This window comes from Pelodiscus sinensis, chromosome 1, assembly GCF_052426305.1.
Source record: "Pelodiscus sinensis isolate ZL-2025 chromosome 1, ASM5242630v1, whole genome shotgun sequence".
In the NCBI taxonomy this organism is placed as follows: domain Eukaryota; kingdom Metazoa; phylum Chordata; order Testudines; family Trionychidae; genus Pelodiscus; species Pelodiscus sinensis.
The window spans coordinates 4961720-4968460 of NC_143052.1; the positions used below are offsets into that span (position 1 = coordinate 4961720).

Here is a 6741-nt window from a genome sequence, read left to right on the forward strand (position 1 = left end):
TATCAACAGGTGTGTTGTAAGCAAAATTCGTGAAGTCATTCTGCCGCTCTACTCTGCACTAGTTAGGCCTCAGCTGGAGTACTGTGTCCAGTTCTGGGCGCCACATTTCAAGAAAGATGTGGAGAAATTGGAAAGGGTACAGAGAAGAGCGACAAGAATGATTAAAGGTTTAGAGAACATGACCTATGAAGCCAGGCTTCATGAACTGGGCTTGTTTAGTTTGGAAAAAAGAAGATTAAGGGGGGACATGATAGCGGTTTTCAAATATCTAAAAGGGTGTCACAAGGAGGAAGGAAAAAATTTGTTCCTCTTGGTTTCTGAGGACAGGACAAGGAGTAATGGGCTTAAAGTGCAGCAGGGGAGGTTTAGATTGGACATTAGGAAAAAATTCCTAACTGTCAGGGTGGTCAAATATTGGAATAAATTGCCAAGGGAGGTGGTGGAATCTCCCTCTCTGGAGATATTTAAGAACAGGTTAGATAGACATCTGTCAGGGATGGTGTAGACGGAGCTTGGTCCTGCCTTGAGGGCGGGGGACTGGACTCGATGACCTCTCGAGGTCCCTTCCAGTCCTATGATTCTATGATTCTATGATTCTATAACTGGACGCAATACTCCAATTGAGGCCTAATTGGTGGGGAGTAGAGTGGAAAAATCACTTCTCATGTCTTGCTCACAACACTCCTGTTAATGCATCATAGAATCATAGAGCTGAAAGAGGCCTCAGAAGGCCATCAACTCCAGCCCCCTGCCCAAGGCAGGACCAATCCCAACTCAATCAACCCAGCCAGGGCTTTGTCAAGCCAAGACTTAAACACCTCTAGGGATGGAGACTCCACCACCTCCCTAGGGAATCCATCCCAGTGCTTCCCCACCCACCTAGTGAAATAGTTTTTCCTAATATCCAACCTAGACCTCCCCCACTGTAACTTGAGACCATTGCTCCTTGTTCTGCCATCTGGCACCACTGTGAACAGCCTCTCTCCATCCTCTTTGGAACCTCCCTTCAGGAAGGTGAAGGCTGCTCTCAAATCCCCCCTCACTCTTCTCTTCTGCAGAATAAACAAGCCCAAATCCCTGAGTCTCTTCTCATAGGTCATGCACAAAAGGGCCAGTGTAGACAGCTCAGATTTGTTTTGCGCAAAAAAGCCCCGATCGTGAAAATGGCAATCGGGGCTTTTTTGCACAAAAGCGCGTCTAGATTGGCCACGGATGCTTTTCTGCAAAAAAGTGCTTTTGTGGAAAAACGTCCGTGCCAATCTAGACACTGTTTTCCGCAAATGTTTTAACGGAAAACTTTTCCGTTAGAATCATTTGTGGAAAATCATGCCAGTCTAGACGCAGCCCAGATGTGGCCTCACCAGAGCCGAATAAAGGGGAATAATGACATCTCTGGATCTGCTGGCAATGCTCCTTCTAATGCACCCTAATATGCCATTCACCTTCTTGGCTACAAGGGCACCATATTGACTCATCCAGCTCCGTGATTGGCAGTGGGGCAGCCAAAGTTGTGGGCCCCTTTTGGAGATTTTGGCAGGTTGTAATGAACGAATGCATGGACACTGACACTGACAGTCGGTGCTTCACCCTGAGGCTCCGCCCCTATCCCCGCCCTTCCACCCCTTCCTCTCACCCCCGCCTCTGCCCTCTTCCCCAGGCCTCCCCGCCCGCTCTTCTCAGTCCCCCGCCTACCGCTTACTCCTCCGCACCCTCCCGCCAGCTGTCAAACAGCTGATGGGAGGCCAGTCCGAGGCCCACCCAAAATCTGTGACTGGTGGGTGCTGGGGGTGCAAAAATCCCAGAGCACCCACGGGGTCGGCACCTAGGAATGGTTGGGCCTTTGACTCCCCAGATGCTGGAAGAAACCAGTTTAGCCAGAACCGGTTTGAAAGCAGAGTTCAGTCAATATGTTTTCTTAACTCTGTTGAAAAACCAGACGTACCCAGACCCGCCAGTTCCTAATAATAGCTGGCCCAGGATTCACAGTGGGTGGCTATGCAGCACCTCGAGTGAGGAATGCATTTAATTTGTCATCGTTTCTCGTTTCCCGGCCTGGAAAAACTCTCCCGCTGAGTCGGCCTGATACGGACATGTGCATCGGCTCCATTTTTCTTTCTGGCGGGGCAGTAAATTTACCAGCATTCAGGGTCACAAACAACAGGCTGTTTGAAATGGTTACAGATACTGGGGTTTGTTCCTGGGAACCAGCTGCCAAGTTTCACAAAGCATTCTGGGCTTGAGCATAAAGCATTTTAAGAAGCACACCTTGGCCTAAAATCTTGGAGCTGAGCAAAGGCAGGGCTAGGCCATAGAGGCGCCAACTTTGAGAGCAGCAGAGCTAATGGAGACTCACCATTAGCGGCTAGCACTATAGCGGCTATGGCATGCACACTTGTCCAGTCCTGATTCCCTCCAGCAGAGGGTGGCGGTGTGAATTCGACACGTTTGCTCCAATCCCTTTGGAATATGTAACTCCTGCTATGGAACACGATGGTTCATGTCAGAAAGAGGGCTGCTCCCTGTAAAAGGGCACTGAGCTCCCGTTCTGGCTGCCCTGGAGGAATTCTGGCCCGTCCAGCCGGAATCCTTTACGCTCGTACCACCTCCTGGTCTCGGAGAAGGGGTGTGGCTTTGGGCAGAAGGGGCGGGGCTTCGTCTGCCTTCCCCATCTGGGCCTTCACCCCCACGCCCATGCCACACATAGAACCCTGATAGGCCACATGGGGCCTGCAGACTGCAAGTTGCCCACAATGCTGATGGACAGCAACAGGCCAGCCCTGTGTGCCGTTTACAACCCATTCTCCCGCAGATCAATCAGATCCCAGTCCATACTGCCTGGGGCTTTTCTTTCCTCCCCGTTGAGTGCGCCGGTCGCTAGTCTGGAAACCAGGAGTGTTGTAGGCGCGTCGCTAGCATCCGGGGGCTGAAACGTGTCCGAGTGGGCAAGAAGGGGAAGGTTTGTCAGGAAATCAGGTTCTTGTGGAGCGGAGGAAATTCCTCCATGTGGATCTGCGGAGCAAGCCGGACAATGTGTAACAACCTCGCACCCTCCGGATAGCCACCCCAACCTGCACTGATGCTTTTCCCCAGAAAGCCCCGTTTTCCCAGACAAGGCCTGGTAAATATTAGTGCTGAAGGGAGAAGAGAAAAGTTATATATGTCCCCGCCATAAATACCTCCTTTACAGTCTGACAGTTTGATGCTGTTGACGCAAGGAAGTCAAATAACTTTTCCATCGGCATCCGGGCAATTTTTTAATGTTTAAATTCAATGGGACCGAACGTGGCTGAGAATCAAAGCCGCTCCCTGAAGGTTTTATTGCGCTGGCGCATTTTTTCCGAAGAATCACGTTTAATGGGCGCAGGATTTATAGCTGGGGCGAGGAAAAAGAGGCCAGTGTTCGAATGGAACGTACAGTCCTAGGGGGAGCTGCAAATTCATGAGAACGCCTCTGGCCAGCCGGCGGGGTCTGGAACGGAGGCCTGCCTGCCAAATCCATCAGGACGCGAGCTCCAAAAAGCACGGACCAGATGTGCCTCCTGTCAGCACCTTCCGCACGCCAAGGTTTATAGCTAGGCCGGGCCTGGCGCAACACCCAGGCCAGACGGTCCGCGGGTGTAATTTGCTTGGCTTCAAGAGAACTAGGCAAGCACATCCCAGCCAGGGATCTGACCAGCGGACTGAGCTGGATCCGAACTGAGTTACACCAGCGGTGGATCTGGTCCTACGCCATCAATGGCAGCGCTGCGATTTTCACCATCCAGGGAGCGGCCAATGGACTTCAGTGGAGAGATGCCGATTTACACCATCTGGGAACAGCCCAGTTACTTCAAATCACAGCTGATGTACACCATGTGTGGGTCTGGCCCATTGGTTTCAATGGTGTTATGCCATGTGGGGGTCTGGCCCATTGGTTTCAATGGGGCTATGCGGATTAACGCCCTGTAGGGGTCTGGCCCATTGGTTTCAATGGGGCTATGCGGATTTACGCCCTGTAGGGGTCTGGCCCATTGGTTTCAATGGGGCTATGCGGATTAACGCCCTGTAGGGGTCTGGCCCATTGGTTTCAATGGGGCTATGCGGATTTACGCCCTGTAGGGGTCTGGCCCATTGGTTTCAATGGAGCTATGCGGATTTACGCCCTGTAGGGGTCTGGCCCATTGGTTTCAATGGGGCTATGCGGATTTACGCCCTGTAGGGGTCTGGCCCATTGGTTTCAATGGAGCTATGAGGATTTATGCCCTGTAGGGGTCTGGCCCATTGGTTTCAATGGAGCTATGCGGATTTACGCCCTGTAGGGGTCTGGCCCATTGGTTTCAATGGCGTTATGCTGACGCGCCATGTGGGTGTCTGACCCATTGATTTCAATGGAGCTATGCGGATTTACGCCCTGTGGGGGGCTGGCCCTACATCCTCAGGATAGATGCTTACCCTCAGGCATCACCAAGGAGTCGGTCTCTTCGCCAATTCCAGTCTCACCATTTGTCGTGCAGGCCTAGGCAAGAAAATATGCAGGACAGACAGGGCGCAGGGAAGGGTACAGGGCAGGCAGGGCACAGGGCAGACATGGTGCAGGGCAGGCAGGTCATACCAGTGGCCCATCTGGCCCAGTACCCTGTCTTCTGATCCATCCAGTTCCAGCTTCAGGCCGTTGGAGACCTAGGGACACCTAGAGCATGGGGCTGCATCCCTGAGCAGCCTGGCTAATTGTTCTGGAGAGACCTGTCCTCTGGGAACTCTCTCATTCTTTTTCAATCCATTTATACATTTGGCCTGCCCAACATCCCCTGGCAAGGAGTTCCATAGGTTGGCTGTGCGATCTGTGAGGAAACTTCCTTCTGTTTGTTCTAACCCAGCAGTGGATCATCCCTGGTCCGTGTGTCATGTGTGTGTGTGGGGGGGGGGGGGAAGGTGGAAATACTATTTCTCTATTCACGTGCTCCACAGCAGTCCTGTGTTTACAGATCTCTAAGTAGCAGTTCTATAGAAAAGGCCCTGGGGATTCCAGTGGATAAGAAGCTGGACATGAGTCAATAGGGCGCCCTTGTAGCCAAGAAGGCTAATGGCATATTAGGTTGCATTAAGAGGAGCATTGCCAGCAGATCCAGAGAAGTGATTATTCCCCTTTACTCAGCTCTGGTGAGGCCACATCTGGAGTATTGTGTCCAGTTCTGGGCCCCCCACTACAAAAAGGATGTGGACGCATTGGAGAGGGTCCAGAGGAGGGCAACCAAAATGATGAGGGGGCTGGAGCACATGTCCTATGAGGAGAGGCTGAGGGACTTGGGTCTGTTTAGTCTGCAGAAGCGAAGAGTGAGGGGGGATTTGATAGCAGCCTTCAACTTCCTGAAGGGAGGTTCCAAAGAGGATGGAGAGAGGCTGTTCTCAGTAGTGACACATGGCAGAACAAGGAGCAATGGTCTCAAGTTGTGGTGGGGGAGGTCCAGGTTGGAGATTAGGAAAAACTATTTCCCTAGGAGGGTGGTGAAGCACTGGAATGGGTTCCCTAGGGAAGTAGTGGAGTCTCCATCCCTAGAGGTGTTTAAGTCTCGGCTTGACAAAGCCCTGGCCGGGTTGATTTAATTGGAATTGGTCCTGCCTTGGGCAGGGAGCTGGACTTGATGACCTTCTGAGGTCTCTTCCAGTTCTAGGATTCTACCCTCCCCCTGCCCTGGCTCCACCCCGCCTCATTTCTGTTGCCCTGCGCTCTGTACCTTTTCGCTTCTCATTTATCCGGCCCTCGCGATAACACCCTCCCTGATAATGAACGTCGGGCTACAGCGCGTATGCTTCCCGGATCCCGCCTCCAGCCCTGCCTGCTGTGGGGAGGTGGCGGGGGGAGCATTCAGCAGAGACTGAGTGTTCACTCCGGGGGCCGGAAGGGCTCTGTTTCTTCGCTGCAGGCCCCCGCAGGAGCTGCCCCCACCTTCCCGTAACAAAGTCCTACCTCTCGTTCGGGGCGGCGCGCAATGAACAGCAGTCTACAGCTGAGCGTGTGCTTTCCTGCCCTTCCCATGTGTGGCGGGCCTGGAACAAACAGCCCAGGGCCAGCAACGAAACACCAGGGTGGATCCTAAAAATCGGTTACTGCCAGGGGCAAGGGGAGGTCCACTCTGTAACAGCTCTGGGCAAGCTCCCAACCCCACCCCACAGGCCCCGCCCCCTCTGCCCAGGCCCCGCCCCCTCTGCCCAGGCCCCGCCCCTATGAGAGCCAAGCCACTCCCCCCAGCACCCTGGGGAGGGAAGTGGCACGTGGCCCCCGCCTCCCCAGCCCTGCCCTCACTCCACCCCCCAGTCCGCCTACAGTAGGTGTTCTGGGGGCAGAGCGTGGGCTGGCGGTTTTGGAAGGCAACACCTCCTCCTGCCTCGCATCCCTGCTGCCCAGAGAGAGGCACGAGAGGGAGAGGGGCAGCTTGGGGATGCTGCAGCCCAAGGAGAGGAAGGAGCAGGGGCGGATATAGGGCAGGGCGAGCGGGGCGGCCACCCCGGGCCCCGCACTTCAAGAAGCCCTGCGCATGCGCCGTGGCAAAGGGGGGCCCCGCAAAATTGGGCTGCCCTGGGCCCTGCAAAATGATCATCTGCCCCTGGGAAGGAGGACTGTTCCGGGCCCTCCATCCCTGGCACAGAGCCTGCTCTGGGGTGAACAGGGCCAATGGCAAAGGGCCTCTCGGAAATTGACGAATGCAGATACAAATTCCACGCCAGTCAGGACCTCCGGCCCCTCAGCAGGCTGAAAGCCTG

At 54.1% G+C, this 6741-nt stretch overlaps 1 long non-coding RNA gene across 1 annotated transcript; it reads right to left on the reverse strand.

Annotated features, from left to right (window-relative positions):
* Positions 1-1991: 1991 nt before the first annotated feature.
* Positions 1992-6147, reverse strand: LOC142828002 (uncharacterized). The gene is made up of 3 exons (XR_012902872.2): positions 5948-6147; positions 4432-4495; positions 1992-3009 (listed from the first exon to the last, which is right to left on the reverse strand). It is a non-coding gene; the product is annotated as an uncharacterized LOC142828002 (long non-coding RNA).
* Positions 6148-6741: the final 594 nt, after the last annotated feature.